The 16,381-nt window shown below is 32.1% G+C and overlaps 2 long non-coding RNA genes across 2 annotated transcripts; both read right to left on the bottom strand.

Moving 5' to 3' along the window:
* Positions 1-1,090: 1,090 nt before the first annotated feature.
* Positions 1,091-1,912, bottom strand: LOC121227839 (uncharacterized). The gene is made up of 2 exons (XR_005925360.1): positions 1,750-1,912; positions 1,091-1,421 (listed from the first exon to the last, which is right to left on the bottom strand). It is a non-coding gene; the product is annotated as an uncharacterized lncRNA (long non-coding RNA).
* Positions 1,913-15,238: 13,326 nt separating this feature from the next.
* On the bottom strand, positions 15,239-16,169 carry LOC107932785 (uncharacterized). The gene is made up of 2 exons (XR_001693489.2): positions 15,988-16,169; positions 15,239-15,703 (listed from the first exon to the last, which is right to left on the bottom strand). It is a non-coding gene; the product is annotated as an uncharacterized lncRNA (long non-coding RNA).
* Between the last annotated feature and the right edge of the window lie 212 nt (positions 16,170-16,381).

Here is a 16,381-nt window from a genome sequence, read left to right as displayed (position 1 = left end):
ATAGTTGTAATTTTCTAAGTTTATTACGTCTACATCGCACCAATTATTGATACAAAACGTTGGCTTAATGGTACATGGTGATTCATATACATCATTATGGAGAGTTGTTGGTGGTGGTTCTAAAAATTTCAAAGATCGATAAAAAGGCTTCTTGAAAGGTTTTAACAAAGTTTATAGGTAAAAGAGCATATTCTAATTGTATTTGGGTAAGGGAGACGATTATATAATTCATAATCTTTGAAGTAGATTCCTTTGAGATTGTTCCTCGATCCCTATAATCGATTTATCGATTGAAGGAGAGAATCCATTATCCAGGATCAGTTCAAAGCCAAAGTCAAAATTGTGCCTAAGGCTAAATTTTTCATTTTATCTATTTATTCATTTTTTATTTTGTTTTACTTATTTCTATTCCATTTTATTTTTTATTTAATTTTTTGTGATTTATTTTATATTCTAATTTAATCCCCATCTATTTTGTATAGGTTGGCATGAGTCATGGGCATGAAAACTGCCTGCGACGCATTTTGGTTATAAAGAGATACAAATTCAGATAGATTAGTCCTTGTGGGATTGACTCTACTCTTTATACTATAAATTTAATTTTGATTTTAGGCATAATAATTTATTTTTGGTGGATTTGACACCCATCGTAGGTGTATTTGGATGTAATGAAACAAGTTGGTAGAGTCTAAGTCAATGTGGCTTGCCTCTTTTACACTTGTCAAACATGCATGAGACAGATGTTTAGTAAAGGATTAATGTTTTACCATGTTGGTGAGCTTCCACATACAATGTTGGTAAAATGTTATAGAGGAAATTCTCCTATTTTCCATTGGTCAAAGAGGTTGACTTGACTAGATCCATTAGGCAAGATGACACATATAACAATTACGAATATGCAAAAACGAAAAATGAAAAGAGGAATGGTCAGGTTTGCGTTGTTTCAATAGGAAAATGGCAGTGAAATTGAGAAAGTTAAAGGGGATCCTGAAGAAATGGAATGTGGAGGATGGTAATATATTGGAAAAAAAAATTACTGAAAGCGAGAACAGAATAAAGGAGTGTAATAGTCCAAATCTGCCCGGGCTTTAAAACAAAAAAAAATGTTTATTTATTTAAACAGTCCATATACAGAGCCCAAATACCTAAACCCACTACCCGTTTACATTTGACCTAATTGCCTACACCCGGTTTTAGCTTAAGCCTAGCAGACCCATTACATTCGGGGCCCAAGAGGCCCAAATGTGTTAACAGATGAGGGGAGACCTAGTTTTTTTTTGGAACCCTAGGCGCCGTAAACAGAAAATTCCAGAAGCCAAACCAAACGTCACACTCCTTCGGTTTTATGTCTTTCCAGTACCCTCCATCAAAGCCACGATTCCAAGCTCCAGGTCACGCCGTGATCAACGCCACCGGCAGATCTGCGTCCAGCACGATCATCGTCGGATTTTCCTCGCGAATATTTGCAAAAGAGAAAGAAACAGCAGCAAACAAACAAAAATGGGAAGAAATAAAAGATTTCTTCCCAAAATATATTGTAAACAATGGCTATAAAAGCCTGAATCAAATACGATGTAAAAAACCAGATTTTTTTTAGAAAATAAAAACAGTAGACATACGAATACATTCAGGATTGCAAACAGTTTCTTAAGGTGATTTATATTTCATATTTTGTTAATTATTTTCTGACTGGTATACGAAGCATTTTTTTTAAATAAACTACGGAAATACTAAGAGGAAGAGAGTTACCTGTAATTCGCTTGAAAGGACGAGGGTTTTTAACCCTTTGATCACCGTGCGTGGTGGTCCTCGCGGTGGCGTGTGGGCGTAGGCGCCTGAGGATAGGGGCCCGACGAGGTTCTGAAGCCGACCCTGAATCCTCCTGCAGAGGATTTCTTTAAGTTTTTTTTTCTAACCGGTGTAAAAATGATTTTCAAGCTTAAAATTTGGCTTATATAGCCTAAAAGAAACGGTGCTGTTTTGGTTTAAGTCAATAAGCAAAAAAACGACCTCGTTTTAAAACTTGAAGACCCGCGTGTTGACCCGATTACCTGGGGAGGATCCGCGTGTTTTTTATAAAATGAGTTAATTGCCAATTGGTCCTCTTGCATTTTTTATATTTTTAATTTCATTTTATTTATTTTTTAATTTAGCTTTAATGTTTTAATTCTGTTTCAATTTGGCCCTCACAGTGATTTAAAACCGTATTAGGGGAAACGGTCTCGTTTTGAGATTAGGGCAAATAGCCCAGTGAGTCCCTCTTTTTTAATGCGCATTTCAATTAGGCCTAGAATTTTTATTATTTCGCGAATTAACCCCCAAATTTCTTAATTGAATCCAATTTTAGTCCTTTTTTTTAAAAAAAAAGTTAGTTATATTTAATAAAATATTGTTTTATTTGTATTATTTTTAACATTGTATATACATTCATAAATTTCATTATATGTTGTATTTTTTTATTTTTTTATTTATTTGTTACATTATTACTATTATTATATATATACCATATTATATTTCATTATAATTATTTATATTTTATTACATACTATATCTTATTATATAACATTCCTTATAATATTTATTTTTCTTATATATTCTTTTATATATATTTTATTATGTATATATCCTTTTTTACTAATTATGCTACCATACTTTTATATGCAAAATACTTATTATATTATTATTATTATTTTATACTTCCTTATTTTATTCATATTATATTATTATACATAACTTATTTTAAGCATTTTTTTAATTTATATTTTAGGTATATTTTATCAATAATTACTTACCTTATATTACATTTTAATATACATTAATTTTTTCACATATATTGAACATATCATTTATATATTAAATACTGTTTTGTGATTATTATTAAAGGTCATATTTTAGAATTGACATGTATGTTGATATTATTTTAGGAATGTTTATGTTAAGTTGTATGCCATGCATCATCTTTTGTCTATTAATTTATTAAAATGTATATAGAGTTATACCGTATATGTTTATATGTTCACTTATGCATTTTTAATGTATGTCATATTTTTTTTTGTATGTATGTTTTACATGTTTTAAATTTGTCATGTTTGTTGTTTAAAATTTGTTTAAATTCATACTTTTACTTACCTATTATGATAATATGCTATCTTGTATGTTATTCTATGATGTTAACATGATTCTTCATGCATTAATCAAAAAGGAGATTCCAAAGTTTTCAAATAAAAGGCAATGCTTGGTATTTGGAAGCTTCGAGAAAAGTAGTGCCCTAACTTACTGGGTTGCAACTTTTCTCGTTGAGTTCGAATAGTCAAGCACCCTTCTAAGTTTTTTTTAAGGTTTTCAAAATACGAGCAACTGTCTTGGAATTTCAAAGCGTTGTGTCCTAACTTACTGGATATGGCGTTTTGTTGTTTCGAGATAGAGATTTTCAAAAAGGTTAGCTTAGCTTCGAATGTCTTAAAAATATTGCGTCCTAACTTACTGAATATAATATTTTGATTCATTTGATACAAGTGAACCCTAATCAAAATATTCTAAAGGGGATTGCACCTTAAAATTTTTAAAATTTCCGACATTAAAGACACTTGATAATCAATTAGGTACCAATTTTTGGGCGTTACGAGGGTGCTAACCCTTCCTCGTACGTAACCGACTCCCGAATCCGTCTTCTTGACTTTCGTAAACCAAAATTAATGTTTTAAAACAAAACATTTTATAAGGTGATCCAATCACACTTAAAAAGATTGGTGGCTACTCCCGTTTTTGTTTTTCTTAAAGTCGATTCCCATTTTCCAAAACTTGATTTAAAGATGGTTTCGACAATGAGATGTATGAAATTTGTGAAAAAAGAGAGTTGACTGTGAAGGAATTGGAGGAATTGAAACATCTGAACACTGAGTTGTGGGATGCAATAAGATTCAAAGAATCTATTTAGAGGCAGAAATCAAGGATGACTTGGTTAAAAGAAGGGGATGCTAATTAATAGCGTTTTTTTCCATAGAGCAGTGAAAATCAAAGCGAAAAGGAGAATGGTTTTTAGTCTAAGAATTGGGGACCGTTGCTTGAAAGAGCCAAAGGAAATTAAAGAGCGGCTGTATAATTATTTTAAAAGTTACTTCAATTGCTCGGTGAGAAGGTGGAAAATGGGGCTGGATTTGAAATTTAAAACTTTTAGCGAGGTCAAGATGAGGAAATTGGAGGAATCGTTTTCTATGAGAGAAATTAAAGAAGCAATTTGGAGTTGTGATGAATCAAAATCACCCGGGCCGGATGATTTTAATTTGTGCTTTTTCAGAAAATGTTGGGAGACTGTTAAGGATGATTTATGCGATTTATTGTCGGAGTTTTTCTCAACTGGGAAGTTGGAAAAGAGTTTAAATTCTTCTTTTATTACTCTAATTCCGAAGGTGGAGAATCCTGTGGAAATTACAGATTTTAGGCCAATATGCCTGGTGAGCTCATTGTACAAGATCGTGTCAAAGGTGCTGTCCAGAAGATTAAGAGAGATGGTTGGGGAGGTGGTTAGTGATACTCAATGCGCTTTCATTAGAGGAAGACAGGTCTTTGACGGGGTTTTAATAGCGAATGAATTAATCCATTCGGTTAAGATGAAAGGCGGTGATGGGGGGTTTTTGATTTTTAAGTTAGATTTTTCTAAAGAGTATGATTGTGTTAGGTGGGATTTAATGGAGCTGGTAATGTTCAAAATGGGTTTCGGGGATAAATAGAGAGGTTGGATGATGGAATGTATTTCCACGGCTCGAGCTGCGGTGATTATTAATGGTTTCTCAACTAAGGAGTTTGGTTTTCGTAGAGGGCTTCGTCAGGGTGACCCATTGTCTCCTTTCCTGTTCATTTTAGTTGCGGAAGTGCTTCATTTGGCGCTTGACAGTGCAGTGGAGTTGGGGCTTATCGAAGGATTCAAAAATATTATCTCCGGATTGGATTTTTCTCACCTCCAATTTGCAGATGACACGATCCTCTTTTTGAAAGCTGATGACATTGAGGTGAGCAATGTGAAGTATATCCTTAGGTGCTTTAAGTTATTCACGGGTTTGAGCATTAATTTTAAAAAATCATGCTTGGTGGGTTTTAATGTGAACGAAGAACTCCTATCTAGATTAGCAGCAATTTGTAAATGCAAAATAGGCTCGCTGTCATTTGACTATCTTGGAATTCCTCTTGGTGCTAATCCGAAGAGAATAGCTAATTGGAATCTGATCATTGATAGGATAAGGAGAAAATTAGCTGGCTGGAAATGTCATTCTTTATCGTGGGCTGGAAGGGTGGTTCTAATTAATGCTGTGTTATCGGCATTGCCAATCTATTTTATGTCTCTATTTTGCGCCCCGGTAACTGTAATTAAAAAGATCGATAAGATTAGAAGGAATTTCCTATGGGGGAGTATTGATGGGAAGGAAAAAATGGCGAAAATTAGATGGAATATTATTTGTAATCCTAAGGTCAATGGGGGTGCAAAAGTGGTCAACTTAGGTGTTAAAAACAAAGCTTTATTGGCTAAATGTGGCGAAAGGTCATTTTAGCAAAATATGGTTCTAATGTCCAATGTTGGCGATTCAAGACAATCTGTCCAAAAAACATGTCTTCTATATGGAAAGGAATTGTTGAAAATTCTATGGATGTCGCTGTTTGTAGATGTGCTGGGGAAGATTCTTTCTATTGGAAGATTGGGAATGGTAAGACAGCTTTATTCTGGTGGGATAAATAGTGCGGGGTGTAATGACCCAAAATTCACGGGCACCGGAAAAGTAAGTTATAAGGCCTCCGTCTTAATGAAATAAGTTCGAACATAATTATTAAAAATATTTATGAGCCTAGTGGTGTGTCTAATTAGGATTTAATTAGGTGAAATTATCTTAATTTAGAATAATTAGCAAAAAGAACTAAATTGAAAAAGGGGTCAAATTTTAATTCTAAAGTAATAGAAAATAAAAAGGATCAAAATGACAATTAAGCCATTTACATAAATTGAGATGGAAGAAAAATCAAGATTTTTCTTGAATATGTATTATATATATTAAAATTATTATTATGGTTTTATAATTATTATGATTATTTAATGAATATTATATTTTAAATAAACTAAATAGTTGATAAATATATGGTAATAAAATATACATGTGTAAAAATTATATTGGTACATTTATAATTTAAATACTAAATTACTTATAATTTAAGTAAAAAGATATTTTTTAATTAAATAATTAATTTATTAATTTATGAGTTTTTTGTTTGACAAACAAATTGAATAATGACAATTGTAATAAAAATATTGGTACATTTGTAATAAATAGATACATGTACACTTGTAATAAAATAATTAAGTTACTTAATATTAAAGTAAAAGATATTTGTTAATTAAATAATTAAATAATTGTGTAAAAAAATAAAATAAAATAAATGGTGACAAATGTATGGTATTGATGGTGTACACTTGTGTATATAATTAAATGCTTAATAGATATTTAAAATAAATATATTATAATATATGTTAATTAAAAAAAATAAAGTAAATAAAAGAATAAAAGAATGAAATAAAAAGAAACAAAAAGAATAAGAAACAGAGAGCATTTGAAAAACAGGGGAAGAAAAGGGAAAGAAAAGAAAATGGGAAAATTGGGATTTTGAAGCTTCAAACTTGTTTGCTAACAAGGAAAACGAGGCATCGGCATCCAAAGGAAAAGAAAAGATCGTTGAGGAGTAAACTCGTGTTTCGAGTTTGTATTACTATAACTCAAACTATTTATTAAATGTATATTGAATTTATAGTTATGGAATAATTAAGATAAAGTAAGTATTATATTTAAATTTAATTATAAGTATGTGTGAAAATTAATTTGTATATGAATTAAGATAATAGATATTTGAATTGATTGAGTATTGAAAATTTTTGTGTAAATGAAATTGAAATTAGAAAAAGTAAAATAATACCCTATTAACTTGTTGGACTAGATTTGATACAAATGGCATGCCATTGGATTTGTGATGTGATGAGGAGATTGTAGTTCGGTCGAGAAGATGTTTCTGTTATTATATACTTCGGTTTCTCCGAAGAGGCACTTAATGCCTTACTGGTGTGTTATAGAGGATTAATAATATTCTGGGTGTGTTTGGGTTGGACATTCTGGTGTGTTTGGGTGGAATCCGCGTATCTGTTAGAGTCCGAGCCTTGTTAATAGGGTAAATAATTGAAATGAAATTTTGAAAATAAGATTATTTGTTTTGGCACTATTGAAAAGTATGAGAAAGAATGTATGAACTAAAATATGAATTGAGTTGGTATGAGAAAAATGAATTATGAATTTAAGATTTATGAAGTAAAATAATTATATATAAATTAGTTTAAATAATTATAAAATTTATGGTTGATGTTTGTAATTTATTAATGTTAAATAGTCTTGATTTATAGTAATACCACTGAGTATGAAATACTCAGCGTACGGTTGTTTCCGTGCGCAGGTTATTAGAGTTTCGGATCCGATCTAGCATCCAAAACCAACCCGACTCCAACAAAAAGATTTTGGTGATGTATTTCTTCCTTTGGTTAAGTGGCATGTACTAGGTAGTTGCATATAAAATTATATGTATACATTAAGTTAAAAATTATGTTAATGATATAAATATTAGTTATATGAATGTGAAACACTGGTGTTGGTTGTTTTGGTTTGAATTTGCAGGGGGTTTTAGGTAAAAATAAGCAGAAATGCTGCCGAAATTTTTATATAAAAAAAATTTCCGGAACACTCGAAAAGTCACTTTTTACTTTTAATACGTGTTTGAACTTCGAGAGTCCAATATAGGGACTTAATTATTATATTATACTATGAAAGTTATATTAATTGTAAATTATTCGTAAGTTGTCTGATATGTCCGGTAATGCCTCATAACCTCGTTCCGGCGACAGTTTGGGGTTAGGGGTGTTACACGGGGATCGGCCTCTAAAATTGATCTATCCAAGACTCTTCCGTATTGCTAAGAGTAAGGATTGTACTGTAGCTGAAGTGGTAAGTCTGTTAAGGAGTGAAAGTACTAATTGGAATGAATATTTTACAATACCGTTGCTGGAGAGGGAGGTGGGTTTGGGCAAAGAGTTGGCTGAAAGAGTGATTGGCACGAATTTGAATTTGAACATTGAGGATAGGTTGTGTTGGGTAAAAGATAAAGAAGGGGTCTTTTCGGTTAAAAAATGCACAGAATTATTGATGCTGGAGGATGAGGAGATCATTAATTTTGATTTTGGTAGATTATGGAATATCAAGGTCCCTCCTAGAGTGCGCAGTTTTCTATGGATGCTAGCAATTGATAGACTTCCAACAAAGGAGATTCTGGTTAAAAGAGGGGTGTGCTTTCAAAATTTTTCATTAAATTGTCCATGGTGTGAAGGTGTTCCGGAGTGCGCTTCCCATTTATTTTTTCAGTGTAAATTTATTGATGGATTTTGGGGGAGAATCTTCATGTGGTGGGAGGAGGTATGGAAGCCGGTGAAAGGCTTTTTGGATTTCTTTGTCTTATGTAACAATGTGCGTATGAATGCTTTTAGGAAATGTTTTTGGTTGATTGCTATAGCAGCAGCTTGTTGGACAATTTGGCTAGCAAGAAATGGTATGATTTTCAATAAAAAGAGAGTTTACATGGAAAACTTGGTGTTTCTATCAAAAATGAAAGCGTTGTTGTGGATTAGATCTATCCATGATGAAATTTTATTACAGGAGGATCTTTGGTGGATTTCTCCACTCAAGTGTCGGGTAGAATCTGTTAGATCCAATCCTGCCGTGTTCTGTTGGAGGTCACCTCCTGCTAGTTGGTTAAAATTTAACATATGTAAGATTGAGCTTGAAAATAAAGCAGGGTGTGGAGGAGTCTTGAGAGATATGGAGGGGGTGGTTAGAGCTATTTTCTCTGGTGCTATTTTTGCAAATAATGCTGAGGAGGCAGAGATTGGTGTTGTGAAGATTGCTTTAGAGGTTTTTATAGCAATGAATTGGAAACCAAAAGAGTATCTTTTTATTGAAGTTGGTTCTTTGGTGGCTTTTTCGTGGTGTGTTAACAAGGTGTCGAGGCCTTGGTCGCTTCATTCAGTTTTTGCAGATATTGAGAGATCCATGATGAAGGTGGGGAATACTGTCTTCTCATTGGCAGATAGAAATGGTAATGGTATGGCGTTTTCATTGGCGATGGCTGGGGTTAATCGGATGGAAATGTTTAAAGCTTGGTGGCGATGTTTTAGTTTTTAAGAATTAGCAGGTTTTTGGTTGTTTTTGGCCTGTGTTTTTATTCTGCATCTGCTGTAAGTTTCTGGTTTTGGCTGCTACTCTGTTTCTCTTTTGACAGTGTAGTTGGAATGTAGCAAAAAAAAAAAAAAGAAAGAGGAAGAACAAAAATTCATCGAGACATATCTTATTTACACTTCACAACTTTACAATTTTTCATATGATGTTTTAACTCAAAAGCATTATTATTGTTGAGGAGGGGCCGACTCCTTCGAGAGAAGTCTTCGAAGTGTCGTATGTTGTGCAGCCGACCTAATCCCCCAACAACCAAAGGTATTGTCCCCTTGTCGAGGTTTTATCCTTAGCTTTCATGAAGAGCCATGTACGGTTCATGGAAGGGCCGCCTCGAGAGATAGGTACTTGCAAGACTTGGGAAAAATGTCAGTATGGGGCATGTGAATAATAGTGGAGGTACTTGGGTGTGTTGCGATTCAAACCACCAACCAAGGCTTAAAGACTACATGCTTGCAAACACGGTACTCTTCATTTTTTTTTTGAAACCCCGACACAGGGATTATATTGATTGTTGGGGGTTTGGGTTGACTGTTGGAGGACGACACTTTGAAAACCTTTTACAAAGGAACATATTCTCCCCTCAACAATTATGATGACTATAACAGCCTTATTTTTAATGGTATTGGAAAAGCGATTTGAAACCTCATTTTCGTAAAACAGTGTCTGTAAATATTAATATTTAATATTTTCTAGGCTATTATAGTAATATATTAAAGTTTGGTTTAGTAATTTTTTTGAATTGATGTGTAACGCTCCCTTACTCAAGACCGTTGCTGCAGTCGAGCATGAGACATTACTAAACTTATTTTAGCATTTAAACAATTCAAACAATTCTCGTAGTAAACTATCCATCTATGTCACAGTCGCTAAAAAAATCATATCTCGAGTTACAAAACTTGAAATCCAATTCCGTAAATTTTTCCTGAAACTAGACTCATATATCTACTTATTAATTTTTTTCTAGAATTTTTGCTCTGGCCAATTAGTACAGTTTATTAATAAAAGTCTCCCCTATTTCAGGGTTCGGCTACTCTGACCCCTGTTCACTTCGAATCAAATTTCTTCCTGTAAAGAAATCCAATGACTATTCTGTTTGTTTCAATTAAAAATAGACTCAATAAGGAATCCATACATATAAATTGTGAGTCCTAATTATTTATACACAATTTATGGTGAATTTCTAAAGTCAGAACAGGGAATCCAGAAATTGCTCTAACCCTGTTTCACCAAAACGTAAATATCTCATAAAATACAACTCTTTTACCTATTATGTTTCTTCCACATAAAAATAGATTCATTAATATTCAATTAAATATTTTATTCATCATCTAATTCACTTTCTACTATTTTTGGTGTATTTTCAAAGTTGGACTACTGCTACTGTCCAAATCTGTTTTAGTATAAAATGTTGATAACTAAGTTTATAACATCTTCATTTCTTCTCTCTACAATATTTACCATCACTTCCTCTTATTTCTCTTCACTAACATATCAAAAACATACCATACTTAAGGTTTTGGTAACATTTACAAAACATATCAAAATATCACTTAACAACTTAGGTACTTTCAAAATGACCAAAAGACATCTTAGGTACAATGCCATTTTCCAAAAAGATAGAAACTTCACCAATTTGAGTTCGGGGACTGGCTCGTATGCTGAGTCCTTAAACTTTCGTACCTAGCCTGCGCACGGAAATAAACCGTACGCTGAGAATACTCTCGGTGGTATTTCTATAAACAATAGCTTAATCAACTTTAAAACATGGTAATTCAAACACATTATTGCTATTATTCAATATCAATCATCATTTCAATAACAGTCAATCAATCAGTACTTTAATAATCTTTACTTTATTTACCGTTATTAACATAACTCGGACACTGACGGATACACGGATCCAACCTACACTCCGGGATAAGCACATAGTGCTTCATCGGAACAAATCCAGAACTTTAACATTATAGTACACAAAGTACTTCATCGGAACAAATCCGGAACTTTAACAGTAGTCGACACATAGTGTCTCATCGACTCAAGGTCGGAATATCCCAATACTTCCAATTCCTATGACATGTCAACTATATCTGACTAGCCCGACACTGTTAACAGGGTATTCAAAATCACATTCATTTCGATATGGTAAGAATACTTACCTCATTCACATTTTCATACAATATAAATATCAAATATAGCAATAACGATTAAGCTCGGTTTATAGAAATACAAACCACTATTTTTTGAATTTAATCGATATCTTCGTTCACTTTCTCTTTTCCCTTCTTGGATGACGTATCCGGTGCTACGTTAGCTACGGACAATCATACAATTGAAATTCATCAAAATACTAATCAAAAATCACATTTTCACTTTCTATCAAACTTTTACAAAAATTCCAATTTCGTGCTTTTTCCATTACAATCTTTTTTTCTTTAACACAATCTTCATATTTTCTTTTAATCAACTCATTAACAATTTCAAGCTCATAAAAAAAATCATCATAAAACATAAATTTTGAGCTCTATACAACTTAGTCCCTAGTTAAACCTAACTTAAAAATTCCTTTAACAAATCACTTTTAACTTCAATTTCTATCAATTTAACCCATAAAACCTCAATTTATTCAACTAAATCAATATCTAAAAATTCTCTATTTTTTTCTTCATTTTAACCTCATACATGTAGAACTTTGAATTAGGCATCCATAAACATAAAAATCACAAGAAAATGAGCTAAAACAACTTACCAATCAAGCTTTAGGGCTTAATCCTCAAATTTTCTCTTTTCTTTTTCTTTCTTTCTTTCTCAGTTTACTCTCTGTAACTCTTTCTATCTTTTTTTTTCTATTTCATTTCCTTTATTCATAAATCTATATTCAATATAATAATATTAATAATATAATATTATTCTAATAAAATAACTTAATCTATAAGAAAAACTACTTTAACACATTTAATATTTTTACCAACTATTACACATGTTATACAATATTAACACACACATGTCACTTAGGGTCTAATTGCTAGATTAGTCCATTTACTAATTTTTAATCTATAATTAAACTTTTATACCTTAAGCAATTTAGTCCTTATTCTAAATTCAAGCTACTTAACTTAATCAAACATTAATCAACCACTCAACTATAATTCATAAATATTTCTAATAAATATTCATGAATTAATTTCATGGAAATAGTACTCTAGACTCGATTTCTGATACCATAACTTTCGGTTCATTACATGATGGCTAATTAAGGTTCAATGACTAAATTGTAAAAGTTTATCGCTATAGGTTTTAAGTTGGCCAAAAATTTAGGGACTTAAATTATAATTAATAAAAGGTCTAAAAAGGCAATTTAACCAATTTAAAATATGAAATAGTGGTATATGATGACATTCCCACTATCTTTGACTAATAGTTAATTAATTAAACTTAATTAACTCATCCTTAATCTAAACAAATTAAAAGGAAAAATCATCATCTTTTATTCATCTTCCTCTCTTGGTCGAGTCTTGGAGGAGAGAAAACCTAAGGAAACATTTCACATTCGGCTACAAAATTGTTATGTGCAATTAAGTCATTTTCTTGTAATTTTTATATTTTTTAAGCCATGAGAACTTGATTTAGCAGCTCATGTACCAATTTGTAAAACTATTAAAATTTTTAAAAGTTTTCATTGATAATTTTTTAAAGAAATTGGTGTTAAATTGATAGATTTCAAGCTTAGATGTGGAAAAGGATAAGATTGTAAAGTTTAAATTGTTAGTTTTGTCAAAAAGGATTAAAGTGTAAAATGATGTGAAATTGTTTTAACAATAGATAGTAGAGGGTTCTAAAAGGATGTGAGTGAGATCGGTTTTGAAATCTAAGCTCAAAATTGAAAGTTATGGCAATTACGATTTTAGGGTCTAAATTGAATAAAATGCAAAAATTTAGGGACATTCAGAAAATAAAATTGAACTGTACTTGCATATAATAAAATGTTATAAAATTTTTAGTATTGATAAATTGAATTGAATAATTGTATAAATCGAGAATTGAACCAAACCGAAGATAATTGGGGAAAATAAAAAATTGTCGATTAGTCCTTAAAGTCTCATTTATTGCTCTTTTTCCAGGTAAGTTCATATGGAACTTACTAAATTATCTTTTGAATTGTATTTCTTTTAATTGTATGTTTATATTTAAGTGAAATTGTGGAAATTGGCTTATTTGGCTATTTATGGACTGAATTGTAAAACATGAAAATGTTGGCTATACGAAAGGGTACAAATTACCGATATGAATGTTACATGTTTACAGGATTTGTATGAAATATGTATTCTGATATAAGACTTGAAATGATACGATTAAGATAATGATGCTCATGTGAACTTAGTAAAAGATTATAATACGTATGGCATGCCATTAGGGTCAAATATGGAATCAGTCAGGGATTTACATGGTTATATAAAATTCAAATTTTATTTTTGAATTCTCAATTTATATGTGTCGTTGGTTTAGCCTGGACTAGTAACCACAATATGATATCAACTTGTTAGAGCAATTTCATAAATATCAGTTTGTTTTTAGAAACCCTAATCACTGTCACCTTGTGTGAGCAATATAGTTACGTGTATCTGAAATGGTAACCTAACTGAAATGAAATCATTGTAATGATACAAATGTGGATTGAATTGTACATGTTTTCAAATTGAATATGAATTTTTTTTGTACATGTTCAAATTGAGTTGTGGTAAATTACTTTTGTTTAAAATTCTTGTTATGGAAATGGACTAACCTATTGTTGTATATGATATTATATGTTAGCTATTTCAAGATATGTCAAATGATGCCATATTGAATGACAAAGTATTTAAATGTTCAGTTTATTGTAATATCAAGGTAAGTTAAATTTCATATGAATTTACTAAGCAGTATGTTACTTTTTGTTTTCCTTGTAGATCATTACCTTGCAGAACATATCATGCGGATCGCTTTGAATCTCACACTATCTTGTTTTTGAATCGGTAGCTTTTTGATCATTTTAAGCTTGAAATTGTGACATGTATATAGGTGTTTTGTATATGTTAACTTTGAATGTTGGACATAGCTCGAAACCTTCCTAATGAATGATTTTGACTAGTTGAAATGGCATGTTTTGGTAAATGTGTTTGAATTAGGTTTGAAAATTAAAATCGCATGTTTGAACATGGATTAGCATAGATAATAAATTGGTATTTGAATGGCTAGTTGGTTGGATAGATGATTTATAATTGAATGAGTTGAACTGGTATATTTTGTGTTAATTTGAACTTATATTAAATTGATTGACTAGAAATGTTTAAATGGCTTGTTCTGGAATGTTTTTGGTATGGTTTGATTCAAGTAAAGATTGTGATTTGTTGAGTAAATTGAATAGGTTGTTTGGAAGCATTGAAATAAGTACTAAAGGATCTATTTTTCTTGAAAACAGGTTCCACGTCACGACTATGGATCTCGACATCGCAACATTGGCAACTCAAAGAGTCTCGTCGCAATGAGCAAGGGTTTGTCGTTGCGATATGACATACTAAGTTGCCCACGTCGCGACGAGGAAACATTGAAGTCACGACAATGGTTTGAAATTTTTAAAATTTTACAATTTGGTCTTATTTCATGCTCGAGTCAATAAAAGAGCCTTCATAAGCTTGATTAAGGCTCGGATTTGACTAATTAACATAATGTAAATGTGCTTAGCACTTAATTACATGTTTGATTAATGTTTACTGTATAATTGGCTGTAGCTACTTTGACAATAAATATGACATCTTATAACTCGAACTTGACAATCGAATCAGACTAAAGATGTTACAATTACTATTGGATTCCATTGGTACTCTCGCTTTTTTTTAAAAGACATCTATAATTATTATTCATGTTACACGTATATTTAAACATAAATATTGTAGTAACCAAAATTTTCCTGGGGTTTAAAATTAAGAAAATAAATAATTGTTTTTAAACAGTCCATTTACATTGACCCACTGTTGCTACCCAAAACCCAAAACAGTCCTTTTACAGCCCAAATTATGCCCCATAAACCCATTACACCCGAGGCCCAATTATAACATTACCCGGCAGACTCAACCCACTACATTACAATCCCATTTCTAAGCCTACCTTTGACCTAATACAACGGCCCAAAATGAACTAGGCCCAGAACCAAAAATTTCCAGCTAAGGTTTCTAACCCTAGCTCTTTTCCCTCGCGCCGCAACTGCTTCTGGAAAGTTCGGGGAGCGTCTGTCCAGCTCCCCAATCGAGGCCATCACTCAAGGCTCTGCCTCTGTAATCAGCGCCTCACTGACACCACCGCCAGATTTCAGGCCTCTATCAACGCCGTCGATCTTTCCATCACCAGATTTTCTGCAAGCACTTGCAAAAGAGGGAAAGAACCACAGCAACAAGCAAAGCAAATATGGAAAGATATAAAAAGATTTATTTCCTAAATTTTTGTAATAAACAGTGGCTATAAAAGCCCGAATCAAACCATTGTAAACAAACAGATTCTTGAAGAGCATAGAAATACATACTTACAGATACTTATTCAGAGAGATACAAACAGTTTCAGAAATTTTTTTTTATTTTTGTAACATATACATGTATATAAACTGTTTTAGCAAAAATATAGATTACAAAAATAAAAGAAAGGAAGTTACCTGACGAACGACGAGCGAAAGGAAGGGTTTTTCAAACCCTAGCCACCGTGTATAGTGGTCCTTAGGGTGGTGCGTGGGCGCGTGACCGGAGTGTGGCCGACGGAGGCCAGGGCCGGAGTTCCCTTCCTCTCTCTCTCTTTCAGAGAGAAAACTTAAGTTTTTTTTTTAAAAATCGGGTTTCAAATGATTTTAAAGTTGAGAAGTTGGCTTATATAGCCTTGATAATACGACAGCGTTTTAGACCCCAGGATCCGCGCGTTGACCCGGTTACCCGGGGAGGATCTGCGCATTTTTTAGAATTGGGTTAATTGCCCAATCAGTCCTTCTATTCCTTCTTGTATTTACAATTAAACTTTATTTTATTTATAATTTGGCCCATTATTTTATTTTAGTT

This window comes from Gossypium hirsutum, chromosome A04 (genome assembly GCF_007990345.1).
Source record: "Gossypium hirsutum isolate 1008001.06 chromosome A04, Gossypium_hirsutum_v2.1, whole genome shotgun sequence".
Taxonomy (NCBI): domain Eukaryota; kingdom Viridiplantae; phylum Streptophyta; class Magnoliopsida; order Malvales; family Malvaceae; genus Gossypium; species Gossypium hirsutum.
The sequence above is the reverse complement of the archived record's forward strand: the minus strand, read 5'-3'. Positions and strand labels throughout refer to the sequence as shown.